Here is an 18,118-nt window from a genome sequence, read left to right on the forward strand (position 1 = left end):
GTGGGGAGGAAACACAAGTAGCCAGAGATCATCATAGTCTTAAGACAGCATACCCATTGGAATACATCTTTGTCTGATGCTGTGACTCACTTTCTCACAGAGACCCTATTATATGCTGGCCTAGTATTACAGTTGGATTATGGGCATCAAGCTGACTTCATCCACTGTTGGTCTGTTCTTCCTGATGTTAGTTAAAAATGTTATAACCTGATGCTTGCACTTGGCTGCAGAATCTGCCGCTTCTATGCTTTCTTGTAAAGATTACAATTGCTTTAGCTTATAGTTTCAGTCATTTTTCAGTCATGTCTGACTATTTGTGGGTTTTCTTGGCAAAGACACTGGAGTGATTTGCTATTTCCTTCTCCAGCTCATTTTACAGATGAGAAAACTGAGGCAAACACAGGGTTAAATGACTTGCCCAGGATCGCACAGCTAGTAGGTGTCCGAGGCCAGATTTGAACTCATGAAGATGGGTCTTCCTGACTCCAGGCTTGGCCCTCTATCCATTGTGCCACCTAGCTGTCCTGTAGCTTATAGCAACAGGGGCTATTTTAGTTTTTGTGTAATTCAGACCCAGGGGCAGTTAGGTGGTAGAAAGGATAGAGCACTCACTGGGCCTGGGTTTTTGTGAATTCAAATCCGACCTCAGACAATTACTAGCTGTGAGACCCTGGGCAAGTCACTTACAACAACAATTCAGACCCAGCCAGAGAAACCTTTAAGCACTGAAGTCTTCCCCTGGAACTTCTTTGATTCTTCCAGGGCTATCAGTACCTGAATTTTGAATACTATTTGGTTTGGGGTGAAAAACTTCCTTTCTATCACATCAAGTTCTTCTTGATTCCTGCAAATTAACCTTGGAGCTTTATTTAACCAGACTAAAGAGGCTAGGTGAGGATAATGATTACCTTTGATTACCTTCAATTTATCTGATATATTGTTTATTTCTACATAGCTGTTCCCTGTCTCTCCTATTAGATTGTCATGTCCTAAGGAACAAGGAGTGCCTTTACTTTCCTTTGTATCCTCAGGGCTTAGCACAATGAGTGGCACATAGTAGGTGATTAATAAAGGCTTATTGACTTACTTTCCTGTTATTAGAGTTGTATAAAGCTATATTCAGAATCAGAGGGGCTGGGTTCAAATCCCAGGGATACTGCTTATTTATGCAACTTGAAGCAGGCATCTTAACCTTTCTGGTCCTTTATACTCAAAAAAAATGCTAAAAAAAAATCTGATGGGACGAGGCTAGTTGTCCTCCAAGGTCCCTTCCCTCCAGCCCTAAGTGAATAAGCTCATGAATGATGTTCCTCCTTTCTTTGCCTTTGTATCCCCCATCGTGTGTGGCTGAGTGCTTGGCACACAGCGGGCCCTTCATAAGCCTCTGGTGAAACCCAAAGGCTGAATAAACAGAAGCAAAATCTTGTAGCTGAGTTCTCTCCTGCTGCTATTCATGATCATATTTATTGGATTCTGTATGTGTGTCTGTATATGCTCTGGTGTCTTCTGTGCTACCATAGTTATGATCCTGTCAGCATTTCTATTAAAAAAAAAATCTTTCTTAAGTGGTTTTCAGTTTGGCTCTAAGAATTAGCTCTGTGTTGAAATTCATCTCAACGGCACTAATGGTTTTTTGTTGTGTGTATATTTTTTTAACCAAGCTAAACAAATATCAACTTGACACTCAAAAAAAAAGAAAGAAAGAATAGAAATTCACCAGCTCTAGCAAGTACTAATTCACTTTTAGAGCAACGAAACAAACTTAATTATTTAACTTTCCTTGAGTCCTTTAAATCCACAGGCTTTTTCTTTAACTAATTAGAAAATGTTTATAGTCATGTTACCACAGTACAATTAGTAACTATTTACTCATGGAACGTAACTTTAAAAAATGGTGGTCAGCTCAGCTGGTCCAGTCCATATTATTATGGTATCAAGAGGGTACTTCATCACCTTAGTTCACTGCCATAGATTTTTGCTATCAGAGTGCTTTAGCATACCAAACCAAGAAATACACAGAAACCATTTCTAATAGCTCAGACCGTATAGTTTTCTTACTGTAGTTTCCCATAGGCAGTCCCACGCCATGGGGCAGCTAACATGACTCCATAGTAGAGTAGCAACCTAAAGATCAGCTAGTTGGCAGGGTATTCTTGATGAGGTGTAGGTGGTTGAATTTTTATTTTCTCATTTGCTTAGTGAGATATTTCTGGGCTTCATATTAAGAGATCCTGGAAGAGCAACTGAGGGTGAGAGAATCATCAACCATCCCACTTTTGTGAGCTGTCTCATTTCACAAGTTGAGGAAAGCTAGAAACAGACAGTCTTCATAACAAAAATAACTAACAAAAAAAAATCCCCTCCCTGGTAACAGCTTACAACCTACTACTGACAAATGCAGGCTGTAAAGTTAACAGGATGACAAGATTTCTGAGCCAGGAAGGAAACACTGACGTTCCTTCCCCCTCAATCCATCTCTGCTTCACAGCATCCAAACTAGACTTAGGGGAAAGAAGCACATATAACATTATTCATCAATATTTTAAAAACTCCCAGGGGAGGAAATGCCCAGGTGAAATTCTACATACATCACATATAAAGAGGAAATGATTTTCAGGCCATAACCATAGGGAAATCACAAGTAATACTCTACTTGCCTGTGTTAGCTAAACTGGAATAAAAAGCAGGGGAGCTGGGTCCTAAAGGAAACAATACACTCCATCTCCTTCATTACCTCTTCATTTAGCCAGCCCTTAGAGATCTATTGAAGCACAGATTCAGACCTCCAAATATTTTTTTTTCCCTCTTCATTGGGTCTTGGAGCTCTGCCCACAGTTGTAAACCTCTGCAGTGGCTCTAGCACTTTACAATTGACCGAATATATTCACAAAGAGTTTCTCCTTTAATGTTCACAACCACCTTTTGAAGGACCCAGGACACATTTTCTTTTCTCTGTTTCACAAATGAAGAGACATAGGCCTCAGAGAGGCAAAGAGACTTGTTGGAGGCTACACAACTAGTTGCGGAACTCAAACTTGACCCCAGACTTTTGGATTTCAAGTCTAGTGTTCTTTGAGCTGGACCAGAGCTCTTCTAGATATGATACACACGGGGAGGAAGGGATTGTTATTTTGTAATTTTATCATTATTATGTTAATTTTGTTGTATTCTGAGTCATATTCTTTAACCTAGCAATATCATGGTTCCTTTTAGTTCTAACCTGACTTCCCTTAGGCCCTGGGCCTTTAAGCCTGCTTAGTTCTCAGAGTGGATTTAGTTAGCTAGAAGTTCAAAAATGATAACTCACATTTGTATGTAGCCTTAAGGTTTGTAAAGCACTTCCCCCACAACATCCCTATAAGCCAGGTAGTTAGAGTACTATCATACCCATTTTACAGATGAAGAAATTAAAACTGTGAGATGCTAAGTGACTTGTCCATGGTCACATAACTAAGGAATCCTTGCTGGTATTTGAAACTGGGCTTCCTGAGCTCAACTCCATTACTTTTGCTACTATGCCATTTCTAATATGCACATAAAAATGAATGACAGAATGACTTTCTTGAGTATATGCCCCAAATTAAGGCACTCCCATATTTTTAAGAGATGCCACTTAAAACCATTTAATATTCAAGCTGGAAGGATCGTAGAATCATCAAACTAGATGCCATCTAGTCCAACCCCTACATATTACATGAAAAAATTGAGTCCCAGGTATTTGGGACTAGTAGAGTCTAAGCTAAAGCAATAAAGTAGGCAGTTGTTCAGTTGATTTTCAGTCATGTCTGAATCTTCATGACCCCTTTTGAGGTTTCCTTGAAAGAGATACTGGAGTAGTTTGCCACTTCCTTCTTCTACTTATTTTTCCAGATGAGCAAACTGAGGCGAACAGGGTTAAGTGACTTGCCCAGAGTCACATAGCTAGTAAATGTCTGAGAACAAATTTGAACTCAAGAAGAGGACTCTTCCTTACTCCAGGCCCCTGTGCTCTGACCACTGTACTAACTAGCTGCCCCACAGTAGGCACAACCCAAGCTAAAAAGTCATTGCCTTGGATTTTCTATGGCTGCATCTTGCTCAAGAGCGATGCAGGTTTGCTGCAGAATGGAACAGAGGGTAAGGGAGAGGAGAAGGGCTGTACTTTCCTGTCCTGTCTATGGTTGGCAAATTTGGTGTTTTAAAACACTGTGCTGCCAGGGTCATGACTTCAATTTCCCCTGCAGACCAAGGCCACAGAGAGCATCCCTATTCTCTGTCAGGGAGATATATCTCAAACATATGCCACTGGTCACAAGGTAACTGTGTGGGGGTGTGGTTGGATGAGTATCAAAAGATGGATGCATTTTTTAAAAAGCTAACTTTAAAAAGAAGCAGTAACTCAAAATTCAGCTCAGGTTCTGCCAGTGGTGAGTTGGTAGGATCAACTATATATGTATAAAAGAAGGTTTTCATTTTTTATCAGGTTAGCATCAAGACATCTAGTTTGCTCCCTGGTGGCCTGATGGAAATGATGTAGAGTGTTTTACAACTGGATTTACAGAAAGGAAAAAAAAAGTGCAGGTGAAACACTTTAAATTTAATTTGGATTGTTAATATTTTTCCTATCACTTTAAGTGCAGATGAAACACTTTAAATTTAATGTGGATTGTTAATATTTTTCTATCACTTTCTTAAACCTAGACAAACCACAGAACAATAAATCAAGCCTTGATTTGTAGCTTTTGCCAAACTGAAAATTTAACAGTATCTCTCTGATGGTTAGATCGGGCTCCAGCAAACCCCTGTCCAGAGTCCTGAAAATAGTTAACTTCCCCAAGGCTTCTTCTTTTCATCAATCAATAAGCAATTCTTAAGAGTGTCTATTACATACCAAGTATTTTGTGCTGATTTTGGGAACACAAAGACAAAATACAACTACGGCTAAGTTTAGTCAGCTAGACCTTTGTATACTCTAAAACAGGAGTTTTAAAGAGAGATGGGTGGGGGAAAGAGGGAATCTATGAACTTTACCTTGGAATGAGGGGAAATTACATTTTCACTAATCTCTAACTGAAATTCAGCAGTTCCTTTGTCATTGAAAAACATGATGCCAAGGGGTCCATAGGTTTCATCAGATTACCAAAGGAAAAAACTAGTTAAGAAGTCCTGCTGAGTGAGATAGAAGGTTTCAAGAGTAGTAAAGAATGAAAAGATATGCCTATAGCACAGGACTGACCATTTCTGCCCCCTGGTTAAAAGACTCCAGTTGCCCCATCTTGCCCCTAGGACATGGATTCTTAATCTTTTCGTGTGTCATCGATCCCCCACAAAGAAACAAACAATAACTCCTAAATAGCTAGAGGAATATCCAATGCTCATGGATAGGCCATGACAATATAACAAAAATGATGATACTACCAAAATTTATTTATGTTTTTAATGTTATACCAATCAAATTACCAAGCAGATAACTTTACAGAGCTTGATAAAATAACAAAATTCATTTGGAAAACCATAAGATCTAGAATATCAAGGGAAATGATGAAAAGAAATAAAAGGCACCTAGACCTCAAACTATATCAAAAAGCAATAGTCATCAAAACTATTTGGCATTGGTTAAAGAACACAGAGATAGATCAATGGAATTGACTAGACAAAGGAGATTCAGAAACAATAGAACTTGATAACCCAGAATTCAAAAAAGTTGAAAATATAAGTTACCTAGGGAAAAATTCCTTTTTCAATTAAAACTGATTTCCACTTTTCCCAGCAGTTTTTAATCAAATAGGAAGGTTTTTTGCTAGGTAATGAGAGTAATACAATAAAAAATAAATAAAATGAAGAGATATGAGAAAATACCTCCAACTTAAACCTTTGTGGAGGTGGGCAGTCCACAGATGTTATACATTGCATATTTTTTTGACTTATTTCATGTAGTGATCAGTTGTGCTGATTTCTGTTTCCTCTTTGAAAAAAAGTACTCACATGGTATAGCTCTCTGTGAGGGGCAAGGGGAGAAATACTTGGGATACTATGATGATGTAAGAAACAGAATATATTAATAAATACATGTTATTGGATCCCAAGTAAGAACGCTTATTTAGAGTCTCTTTGACCCCTCCTGTGGTTCACACATCCAATCAAACACCAGAGTTGGGATCACAAAAGACTCAAGTTCAGATCTTTGCTCTGGCACTTGTGGATTAGTATAAAATAAAATGTGATAACTTTCTCACTCACTATGTTAATAACAACTCTTTTTTTTGTTTAAATTATTTCTTCCTCAAATCATTTCTTCCTTCTTACAACCCCTCTTATAGACTGTCTCTTTCTTTCCATTCCCTATTGCAGTCACTACTCTAGTTCAAACTACTAAAAAGTTATCCCTGTTATGTTGCAATGACCTCTTACCTGGTCTTCCAGGCTTCAACCTCTCTCTGGTTCAATTCATCCTATTCCCCTCTGCCACATATGGTTTCCTAAAGCAGGGCTTCTTAAACCTTTTCTACTCAGGACGCCTTTTCCACTTTCAGTGGTGTTTGTTGGTGTTGCATGGCAGAACCAAGGCTGTAGTGGAGCTATTCAGTGAAACACCAGCAGGTGCTGCCAGGAACACCTAGGATTCAGTATGGGTTTGATTTGTAATTAATTTTTGGTCATTGAGCTTTCAGAAACCTTTAACTGTTGCCAGATTTTTCACAACTCCCATATGGATTCACAACCCACAGTTTAAGAAGTGCTGTCTAAAGCACTATTTTAATTAGAACCCCCTGAAATCTATGCATGGACCCACGGAGCACAGGTTAAGAACTGCTTTGGAACCAAGGCATAATATCTACTACTGGGTTGCTAGGAAAGCATGGATCTTAAACCACAAGGAAAGAAAGCTGCCACTAATGGCAGTTAATAATAATAGCTAATATTTGCATAGTACTTTAAGGTGTGTAAAGCACTTTGCATATATTATCTCATGTGATCCTCATATCAATCCTGTGAGATTGGTTCAACTCTTCTCTTTTTTTCAGATTAGGAAAGGCTGAGAGTGGTTAAGTTAGTACACTGTGTACCCAGGGTAACATAATGAAGAAAATTAACTTTAATTCTGTATCATTTGATTGCTAAGATTAGTTCATAATACTCCCTTCTCTATCCAAAAGGCCATCTCTTACGGTAGCTTAAAGAGAAATCTATCCAAGCCCATTCCAGCTGAGGAATATGATCACATTCCAGCACCTCTCAAGACTTGGGCAAGACCATTTACTTGTGTTTATCCTATAAATGGAAGCCAAACTGGTTAGTCAACGCTACCCCAAGAGATTCAAGTGTCCTTGCTCCCTTCATTAAAGTTTGGGGTGACCTGGTCTACAAAGGAGAAATCTAGCCAGAGAGATCCTAAATGGCATGACTTCCCACATCTAGATTATGTGAGGTTACTAAACTCAAGACTAGGTCTTCTCAGTTTTCATGTCTCACCCTATCCTCATAGGAGGAGCTGAGAACTCTTAGCCCACCTTCTCATTAAATGCCCATCAATCAGAGTTGCCTTTTGCTTGATCCATTACTGTCTGGAAGACAGAACCATCTTTAAACTAGCTGAATATGATGCTTTTTGGTCTTTGTTTGCAGAGAGAGACTACTGATCTCAATTTATTATTTGCTGGCCTACTTAATAAATTCATTTTTCATACCTGAAATTTTGTCTCTCAGAATTTTATGCACCACAACAGTTAATAAGTGTTTGAGTCAGAATTCAAACTTGGGTCTTCTTGACTGCTTGTCTCCCCACTCTCTCTACATCACCGCCTAGCTTCCTCCCTAATGAGTCTGGTTTGTCTGGTCTAAGTGTTAAGCTTTTCTCTGAGTCCCAAGTCTGCTTTAGAAGGATAACTTACAAGGAATAAACCAGTACTCTCACACCTTGTACCTCCATGCCACTACCAATGTCATTCCTCTGCCAGGCAATGCCTTCCACATCAGGTACATATCTCCATCCGTCCTCCCATTCTTCAAGATTAAGCTTAAATGACATCATCTTAATGAAGTCCTCTGAGTCATCTCAGCCTGCACTCTTCAACTGCATCATTCAGTTTTTATGCATTAAACAAAACAAAACAAAAATCTTAATATATCTAAAAATAGCTTTACAAATTAGATTGACTATATGAAATAAGCTCTAAGGTCCCTTCCAACCAAATTCTATAATTCCTGGTATTGTAATTATTAGTATCAAAGTCTCGAGGAGGGGGAACTTTGTCTCATAGATCTTCCCTCTCCTAAACCCTGAACACCCCCACTGCCCCCTACACACACACACACACACACACACACACACACACACACACCACAAACAATACACGGTGCTCTGAGGAAACTGGTTAGTGAAGTGCATAGTATTAAACTTGGAATCAGGAAGGGCTGAGTTCACGTCCCACTGCAGACTCTTATCTGTATGACCCTGGACAAGTGACAGCCTCTCAACCTCAATTTCTTTATCTGTAAAATGGGGAATAATAATAGCATGTACCTCACAGGATTGTTGTGAAGATGACATGAGACAACATATAAAGTGCTTTGAAAGTCTCTTGCTAGCTATTGTCATTATAGTAGTGGCTAATAAATATCTGTCAAACAAATTACTAGTAATTTGTTCTTAAAACTGCATCTGCTGGGAAACTTTAGAGACATTACTGCCAACTTTTCCCTTTTTCTTAGCCAGAAATTTGAAAATATTCTTTTATTTTGTTTTTTCCTCAAAGACACCATTTTATAAGTTTAATTTGGGGAAGTTTGAATTATTTTGATAAGTTTGGGCCAAGGTCAGTTCTCCATAGCCAAAATCATCAAATTGTCAAATCTCATTATAGTACATATTATATTCCAAATCTTGTAACAAAAAGATCTCTAAATCCAAGTCAATGGCTTCCTCTCAAAAGGGATGTGATAAAGGGTACTTTAGTACCCTTTATAAATAAAAGGTAGCAATGCGGATTTAGTGTTTTTTAATAAATCTTTTGAAGAACAATGGTGGCTAGTACCATGTTCTGGACAATATGATCTTGGCAGTTAAGTGAACCTAGCTGAAGCAGCAAAGAACCCTGAAGGAGAGACTGGAAGTGGGAGGTTCCAAGCAAAGTACCATCACCACGTTGACCACCATGTCCCCTTAGACACAAATGGAGATAGCCCAACAACCTGAACCCAAGAACTTTGGGAATAGCAGTGCTTCCAGAAAATTGTCCTTAACCACCATCCTGGGAAGCAATCTCCATGGAGTTACAGCTTGGCAACTGCCCCTGCAGGTGCTACAATCACAGCTTTCAAAGATCCCTACATGAAATTTCTTGTCACCAAAGTACCTAGCCCTGTCCAATGATTTGACATCAGAAACTGATATGATCTTATCAGTGGAAATGACAATAAAAAAGAAACATTATTATCTGCTTTGCTGCTACAACATAAGGAACATGGTGTCCTCCCGTCTGACTAGCAACTGAAACCTTCCATTTGGGTTGTCTCCTCCAGGGAAATGTGAATTCTTGAAGAGCAAAGATTGCCTGTTCTAGCTTTATTCCCAGGCCTAACACAGTGATTTGCATGTAACAAGCACTTAATAAAAGCTTTATTTATTCATTTATCCATTATGGATGTAGAGGGGAGAGGGGAATGGCACAGTGGAAAAAAAATACAGCCTCTGAAGTCATAGGACCTGGGTTCAAACTTTAGCTCTTTGGGTCTCTTTGGGCAAATTACTTACTTTCCCTGGACCTGACCTGTAAAAGGAGAGGTCTGGACTAGAGGACCTCTGAGGTCTCTTTCAGCTCTAGATTTAGGTTCCTATGGTCTTAAATCATCTAGTCATTTGGTAGAATATTTCATTGTAAGAAAACCAAAGGTTTTTAGAGATGAGCAACTTTCCCAAAGTCACTATGGCACTGAGTGGCAAAGCTGGAATTTAAATGCAAGACCTCTTACTTAGTAGTAATCACACTTATTTCAATGATGACTGGGAGCAGTGTATGCTAGGGTTTTCTGACAGCTGAGATTCCTCTTGGTAGCACAAAGTACCATTAGTGCTACTTATCTATCTGTCTCTAATAAGCCCCTCACAAACTCAGGACACTGTTCCTTGTCAATTAACAGCCTCAGAAGAACAAGAAGTCAGAGACTTGGGCTTCAAATCTCAACCCTGCCATTTACCACTTCTGTGACTTCACTATTTTGCTCCTCAATTTCCTTATATGTAGAATCAAGAGATTGGAATGGAGAGCATCTAAAATCCCTTTCAGCTCTAAATAGATGATGTAATTATCATGTAACTTTAGAAGGAATATTGTCATGTTGTTTTGAAAACTATGGTCTTTGCAGGTGAATTCTAAATGAAGCTAAAAATAAAGAACCAATAATATACGGCATTATTGCTAATAGGTGAAGGGCACATTTATACAATACAATGAATTTTTACATGTGTTGTCTCATTTAAGTCTCACCTCACAGCAACCCTGAGAAATAGAATGGGCAATATTATCCAGATGAGGATGCTGAGACTCAAGAATAGTAAGTGATGAGCCCAAGTCCCACAACCAGAGAAGAGACAAGAGCTGGGCCTTAAACTGAGCCCCTTCCACTCCTCTTTCCAGGTTCAAATAGCAGAGCAAAAAATAAAGTACATTGGAGACAAACCTCCTTAGAGGTAGTTTACCAGTAGACATGCCAAAGGTAGATTTCACAAAAGAGCAGACTTAGCTTCAGACAATGAACTAATACTTCAGTATACTCATAAGCAAGTGATTATCATCTATTTTAAAGAGAATCCAATGAATCACTACTGGGAGGTACTGCGTGTGTGTGTGCTGCCTCCTTGCCACAGGTTTGGGGAAGTTGAACAGATGGACAGTTGCATGTTATCCTACCTCCCCCTACACTTAGCCTTCAAGAAAAGCCTCAGGGTAGAAATTGAACAGCCAGTTAAGTGTGACATTTAAAGAAAAGTAGCATTGACTCTTAAGAGACAAAATGTTAGCAAATATTAAAGAGACCTAGGAGAGATTGTTTTGCTCCAAATAGAATTCACCAATAATCATGTGCCTTAAAAGTCCATGCAGAGGAAATGAAACGTATGGGAAATTAATTGCTGAACAAAACGTCTTGCTCCCTGACACCCTGGACCATAAACTTGGAAATAATTTATTTCCCTCCTGAGCTTGCTTAACAATCAAGAACGAGAACACCAAATTGGCAGTAAACCTGTTCCAAGCCCTTGTCTATTTGAATCAAGACTCTTCTTTAAGGGTCACAGATATGTAATGAGAGAAATAAAACTGTTCTCTCTTTTGTTTGGGTAAAGGTGAAGGTTGGGGTATTTTTTAAAAGATGATATTAGTGATAAGACCTGGTTATCTATATATGAAGTAAACTCTTTAAAGTATATTTACTTCCTAAGAATGAACTTCAAAAAATAGGAAAAATATTCAGTTAGATATTCCTCATCTGTTAAGTGTTGTCCCACACAAAATACAAATGGAAGGTTCTTTCATCTTCTCTGTAGTCAGCCACATAGCAGGTTATCTGATGCCAATGCTAAAGGGGCATCTGACAAATACAGCACCTTTCACACGTTTCAAGGACAAATCTACCAAGCTGTTCCATGGAATAACAGAATGCTAGTAGAGAAGAAAATGAAGCTAGATTGAGCCTAATCTCCACATTTTAAAAATGAGGAATTTAGGCCAAGGAAGGTTAGTTGATTTACCTAAAGTTGTCTTATGGAAAAACCTAAATGCCAGGCCGAGGGTTTGTATTTCATCTTAAATGTAATAGAAAGTGCTTAAAGTTGTTTGGGCTTCGTTAAAAATTATTTTTAGTAGGGGAGATAGAGGGAGAAGGAAGAGAAATGATCAGACCTATACTTTAGGAGGCTGGTTTTTCCGGTACGTGAAGGATGGTTGGTAGAAGAAAAGATTGCCAGCAAGGAGAACAATTAGTAGTTTATTACAATAGTGTGGGCTAGGATTTATAAAGACCTGAATCAGGTCATTGTTACAAGAGTGATGATAAGGGAATGGACAAGAGATGTTGTAAGGATGTAATCAGGAGGACCTGACAATTGATAGACATAGCAATTTGACATTAATAGTAAAGTGACAGCAGGTGGCAGTGGACTGAAGGCGGACCTGGATGGCAGAAGACCTAGCTTTAAGTCCTGCATCTAACAAATACTAGTTACGTGGCCCTAGTCAAGTCACTTAGCATTTCAGCTATCCTAGACAACTCTTTAAGACTATGAGTTGTAGAATGTTTGCCATTCAGCATTCATAGAGAGAATTTCCTCCCTGCATAATTAAATCACAGGTCCAAACCACCTCCCCACCCCCAGAAGAAAGTATTAATATGTTAATTGATAATACATTATATTTTTAATGTAATATACTCCTTACAAAAGTTGAAAGTCTTCATTGGTTGCCACAACCTTGCAAAGTGCTTTTTCTCCTACAGAAAGATTGTAAAGGAAGAAACCTAAGATATCAATAAGCAAACAAATCACCAGTAAGTGGGAAAAGGCAAATTAAAGCAATTCTGAGGTTCCACTTCATATCCATCAGATCAGCAAAAACAAAAACAACTCTAACCATCATCATATTGTCAAAAAAGGAAAATAACAATTGTTGGAGGTGCTGAGGGGAAACAGGCACACTAATGTACTGTTGGAGGAGCTGGAAATTGGTCCAGCCATTCTGGAAAACAATTTGGAACTATGCCCTAAAAGTCACTAAATTGTGCATGCTTTTTACCCAGCAAATCAATTCCTCGGTCTATGATGCAAAGATATGAAAGGAAAAGAAATGAAGAAAAAGGACAAATGGGTACAAAAATATTAAAGAGCTTCCCTATTGCACTGTCACAATCTTATCAGTACTGGGGCCCAACCACATCATAGTGTTTCTCCAAGGTCACAAACACAAGGCTGAGATTAGGACTCCTCTCCCCTCTAACCCAAATGCAAGAGTCAGATGTGGTGCATAGACAGGAGATGAAAAGCACTGGCAGATTTCCAAATCGTTTTCAGTCCACCATGCTTCATTTAGTACACATAAATAATCACAGAAACTACTGTGAATGTTAATTATGGCAAGGATTGAGTAATAGCAGCAGCCCCTCACTATCTATCTGGTCATTTATAGCCACTAAACCTGAACTTTATAGCAAAGCATAAAACTGTACATTGTATGGTAATTCATCCCTCCCATGGAAACCAGAGCAACCCAGCATTGCAATTTTTTCCCCTTAGTAGCAAAGAGATGAATTAATCTTTTACTGACCTACTAACTTCAAGTAACCTCAAGAGCCCAGACAGTAATTTTTATATCTTCTGCTAGGGTTTCCTGTGTAATAAGTCCTTCCTCTCTCTGCATTCTCTGACCTTCTCTGTCTTGTCAGAATATGTAGTAGGCCCTGTGGGTCAGGGGTGGGGAAGGATCAAAAGACCTGATCCCTGCCCTCTAGAAGCTTATTATCTGGATGAAGAAATGACAGGTATGTAAGCTGGAGGCTCCTCAGAGCACAGAGCCAGACCATGTACAGTTACCTTCCCCCTTGCTTTTGACCAAGACGTAGAGCTTTGCTGAACAGGCGTGATTGGCAGGGAAGTTTATCTTGCCATCCCACTGTGAAACAACAGGTCACAGAGGGACTTTGCCCACGCCTGACATGATTTGTAACTCTGCTCAATCTTTTGGAGGAGTTGACTTCTCTAACTATTGGGGCGGGGGGGGGGGGGGGGGGGGGGGAGAGGGTGGTGCTGGGCATAGAGAAAGGGGAATGAAATAAATGAAACTTTACTCACTTGGAAATATGAGCTCTGTGGTGGGTTTCTTTTTTTCCTGTTGCTTAACTCTTCATTTCAGTCTTAATTATACATTTTTACTATTTCAGGCCTATTCCTTTCCTGGATCTGTCAGTATGATGAGCCAATGAAATACCTAGTCACAAATTAATTTTAGAAATCCCCAGATTTTAAACTGGATCAGGGAAAATGAACCAAGACAGGGAAATTACCATCAATATCCCCCACAATTTGTACCCAAGCTTTGCAGCGTTCAAAGATAATAGTAGCCATGGTCTACATGCATAAATAAAAAAGTTACCCCCAAAGAAGGCAATGTTTGACCATAGTCAGAATTAAGACAAAAAATCTGCTATAAAAACTCTGAAAATGTCAAAGTGACTCTAAACCAGTAGAAAGAGAACAGTGGCATTCTGGTAAATGTTGAATAACTGGTTCTCTGGGTGGACAAATTTAGTCATGGCCCACTTTTAAGTTTCATCTGCATTAATAACATTGTCCCCAGCACTGTCTAAAGTGTAGACAACCAAGGGCACAATAAGTCAAGTCCTGATTTGTAGTTTTTGCTAACGTCCAAAGCGTAAATGCTCACACTGAAAATTTACCAATTGGTTTTCACTAGTAGGCTGGAGTTGGTTCCAGCACACACCCACCCAGTACACTGAAAACTTTTGAAAGACAGCAAAAAGAAATCTCTTTTAAGTATTCAGTTTCTTCTTCACCATCAGATCCAGGAACAAAAAGGAAGTCAAAATCAATCACTGCTAGCCTTGGAAAAACATTGCTTTCTTATATAGAATGCCCGTAAATGGGAAAACCAGCCCTATGTTAGTTAAACTGTTAGGGTGCAGGGAGAACAGTCCATCTGGACAATCTACTCACTTGCTTATGTTGTCAGACAGGCCACGGAGTCTGGTCATAGCGTATGAGAACATCAAATGAAAGAATAAAACGACCTAACAGCTGTACAAAGAACAATAAAGTGTCACAGGATGAGAAATTCTAAGTTGGACACAAGAATTTGGGAAAAGTATGGTTAAAAGGATGTTAAGACACACTCAGGACTTGAGAACTAGCCTAAGTCTACATTTTGGTAGTGCCTCTTGAACTTACTGGAGGAAGAAAAGTGCTATTGAAATTGCAAGTGTAGTTTGAAGCACAATTTCTTCTTAGGGATTAATATTCTAGCTTTTTTTCCCTCTACTACTGCCTTTCTGCATCTATGTAGAACTGAGTTTGATTGAGCAACAGTGAAGTCCCTGCATGTCTTTCTCACTGCCTTAACATCTTCCAGAAACAAAACATAACAAACAACATGGTGGGAGAGGGAGGCATTATCATTTCAGAATACTTTGAAATACAAAAGAAGAGGCTCTCGTAGTAAGGCAGATTGAAAACAAAATGTTAGCACAGCAGTCATTTGTAGATCCCACTGATTATAATGGACAGGATAAAAGTACATATGTAAAATCACTATTTAAAAAAGAGAGAGTTGAGATTTCCCAAGAGGAAGTCTTTAGGTAATTTTTTTTTTCCTGAATCACACGGTAGTGGTGGATGATTTTTATCATATTCTCTGTAGAAATCCTTTGGGAACACTAAGGATTCCTTTCACCATTTCAAGTCTTGAAATAAATCAAGCTCTATGGGCCTGAGGTACTCTTGTTTGTTCTCCTTTAATGTCATTATGAATATCAGGCAGAATCCCTGGACTCCAGAGGTTATGTTCACACTGTAGGCAGTCCTCTTTGGGACTGGCCCTTGGCCCATGTTCTAGGGAGGAGCCCTAAGGTATGACAAATACTATTTGATAATGTTGTTGAAATCCAAAGCTATATGTCTTCATTAGTACCCTTTACTCATTTTGAGAAAGATTATTCTACCCACAAGGCAGCTATGACTTTTTTCTTTAATGTATCATAAAATCACACAAATTCTTCGACTCCTCAACCTCATTTCATTTTTTCCAATACTTTAAAGCTTGAACACATAATAGTGGAGCCAACCTTTGTGATTGTGTAAGGTAAAATGTGTGTATGTATGAAATAATTTCTCATTCAAGCCTTGTGCCTCATAGTCAACAAAGCCAATTCAGATATGGTGAGCCTTTTCATAGTCCTTATGGCTTTTCTGCCTTTAAAATTTTAAGATGCCAAATATAGACCTTTCTGTCACTAACATCCTGTGATTGGGCCAAATAGATGAAATCTATAGAGGAGAGAAAAGGTACTTGACCTTTATTAAAACTTCTCTACCCCATCTTCTAGGCACTTAATAGTAATGTTTATGTCGGTTGGAAGAAATAGTAGAACACAGGATTAGCAGAGGAATATAGTGACTGATATTAAAATTGTAATTGCAAAATTCTAATTTACAAAAAAAAAGGAGTCTTGGGGTAAATAATGATACAACTGTGCATTGAAAACTGGCAAACATGTAAAGACCAGTTGAAGCTGATAAAAGCCAAGTTATATTGTAGAGAACAGAATAGATAAAAGAGTTGTGTCATTATTTCATCTAAATAACATAAGCATTATTAAAAGGCTAGGAGATGGGGTAGAGAAGTTTTAGCATGGGTCAAGTACATTTTCTTTCCCCTACAGATCTCATCTCTTTGGCCCAGTCACAGAATGTTAGTGACAGAAAGGTCTATATTTGGTATCTTAAAAATTTAAAGGCAGAAAAGTCATAAGAAAAGCCACAATGAAAAGGTGCACTATATCTGAAGGGGCTTTAAAAAAACACAAAAAAATAAGCTTCAAAAAAATCAAATGAAAAAATATTGGGAATCAATATAATTTATTAGTGCAGAAAGAACTCTGGATTTGAAGTCGGAAGACCTGGGTTCAAATCCTGAATCTGTTCTCTGCTGTGGTTTGACGTTAGGGAAAGTCCTTTACCCTATGAACTTTAGTTTCCTCATCTATAAGATGAAAAGGACCAAACTGGGAGTCTTTAATTCTTTGGGGTCCATAGACAAATTTCAGAGAGTCTGTTCAATATTCTGATAATTAAAATTCATTTCCTTTGTCATCCTATGTATTTTGTTTTAGGTATTTAAAAACATGATTCTGAGGAGTCCACAGGCTTCAGAAGACTGCCAAAGGGATCCATGACAGAAAAAAATTAAGAATCTCTAAATTAGAAGATCTCTAAACTCCCTCTTGGCTCTAAATTCTATAATCCTATTTATCTAAGGAAGGGTACATACTTCTGGACTGTTTTTAAAATGGATATCAACTACAAGTAAAAACCATCTTTTCCTATACACTCCCTTAAAAAACATCCTCATCTATATTCTGTTGTGGTCAGGATGGAAGTCTAGTGGTTTTGACCTTTCATCGGGTACCCAAATAGAAGCTACATTTCATTGTATAAAGTTCAGACTGATCAGGTCACCAGCCTGGCCATAAATGAATTCCCAGTCAATGTAATCTTTGAAAGAGGATTATCGGTGGATCATGAATTCATTTAAAGAAGGTCCTAGTCCATCATTCTCATAGCAAAGCTGTGCAGGGCAAATTTCTCATAACAGTGTCTTTCCCACTTAAGGCCCTTAAATAAATCCAGTTAGCAGCAGTGCTGAAAGTCAAGAGATAATTCCTGAGTTCCATGCTGATTTATACCTGAGAATACCAGTGTCAGCTCTTCCACTAAGTCCCCCACAGCTGTTGATTTTGGCAGGCAAAGGGAGATAAAAATCCTCATCATGCTATGGGCCCTACATTTTGTGATATGTCCCCAATTGCAAATGATAATATTTAATGACAGAATTCCTCAAAGTGCTCCTCAAATATAACCTTACAAAGTCAGTTACTTCAGGATGCTTCTCTGATACAGACATGAATTTAGCAGAGTATAGCAGAAAAGATGGATTTGGAGCAAATACTCCTATATTCCTGCTACCAAAGAGGCTGCAACTCAGGAATACTAAGGGCTAAAGTGATCCACGCTAAGTCTGACACCAACATGCTGAACCCATGGAGGGGGAGGCACTAGGATGGCTAAGAAAGAGTGAACCAGACCATGTAAGAAATGGAACAGGTCAAAGCTCCCATGCCAATCAGTTGTGGAACCAGCCAACAAGCAACCACTAAAACTAAAACTCCTTGAATAAGGTGGGAAGAACCATGCTTAAAGAAACAAACAGATAAATAAAAATGAAGCACTTGGAAGAACACTGGATTTGGAATTAGAGGACATGGTTTCCAGTGTTGACTCCAACACTAGCCATATGGCTGTAGGTGAATCTGCATGCTAGGTTCCTCATCAGCGAAATGGGAATAATTATACTTGCAC

The 18,118-nt window shown here is 38.7% G+C and overlaps 1 protein-coding gene across 12 annotated transcripts in view; it reads right to left on the reverse strand.

The window, feature by feature from the left end:
• Positions 1-18,118, reverse strand: part of KIF16B (kinesin family member 16B) — a 550,717-nt gene that overhangs the window by 76,529 nt on the left and 456,070 nt on the right. Inside the window, exon 29 of one of the 12 annotated variants that reach the window (XR_011972559.1) lies at positions 13,820-14,782. The exons of 10 other annotated variants lie outside the window; for them this stretch is intronic. The gene's annotated coding sequence lies outside the window, so the exon portion shown is untranslated. Of the gene's footprint in view, positions 1-13,819; positions 14,783-18,118 lie in introns of those variants that run through there. One more of the 12 variants, XR_011972562.1, reaches the window with a different exon arrangement.

The sequence above is a fragment of the Notamacropus eugenii genome, chromosome 1 (genome assembly GCF_028372415.1).
Source record: "Notamacropus eugenii isolate mMacEug1 chromosome 1, mMacEug1.pri_v2, whole genome shotgun sequence".
Classification (NCBI taxonomy): Eukaryota; Metazoa; Chordata; class Mammalia; order Diprotodontia; family Macropodidae; genus Notamacropus; species Notamacropus eugenii.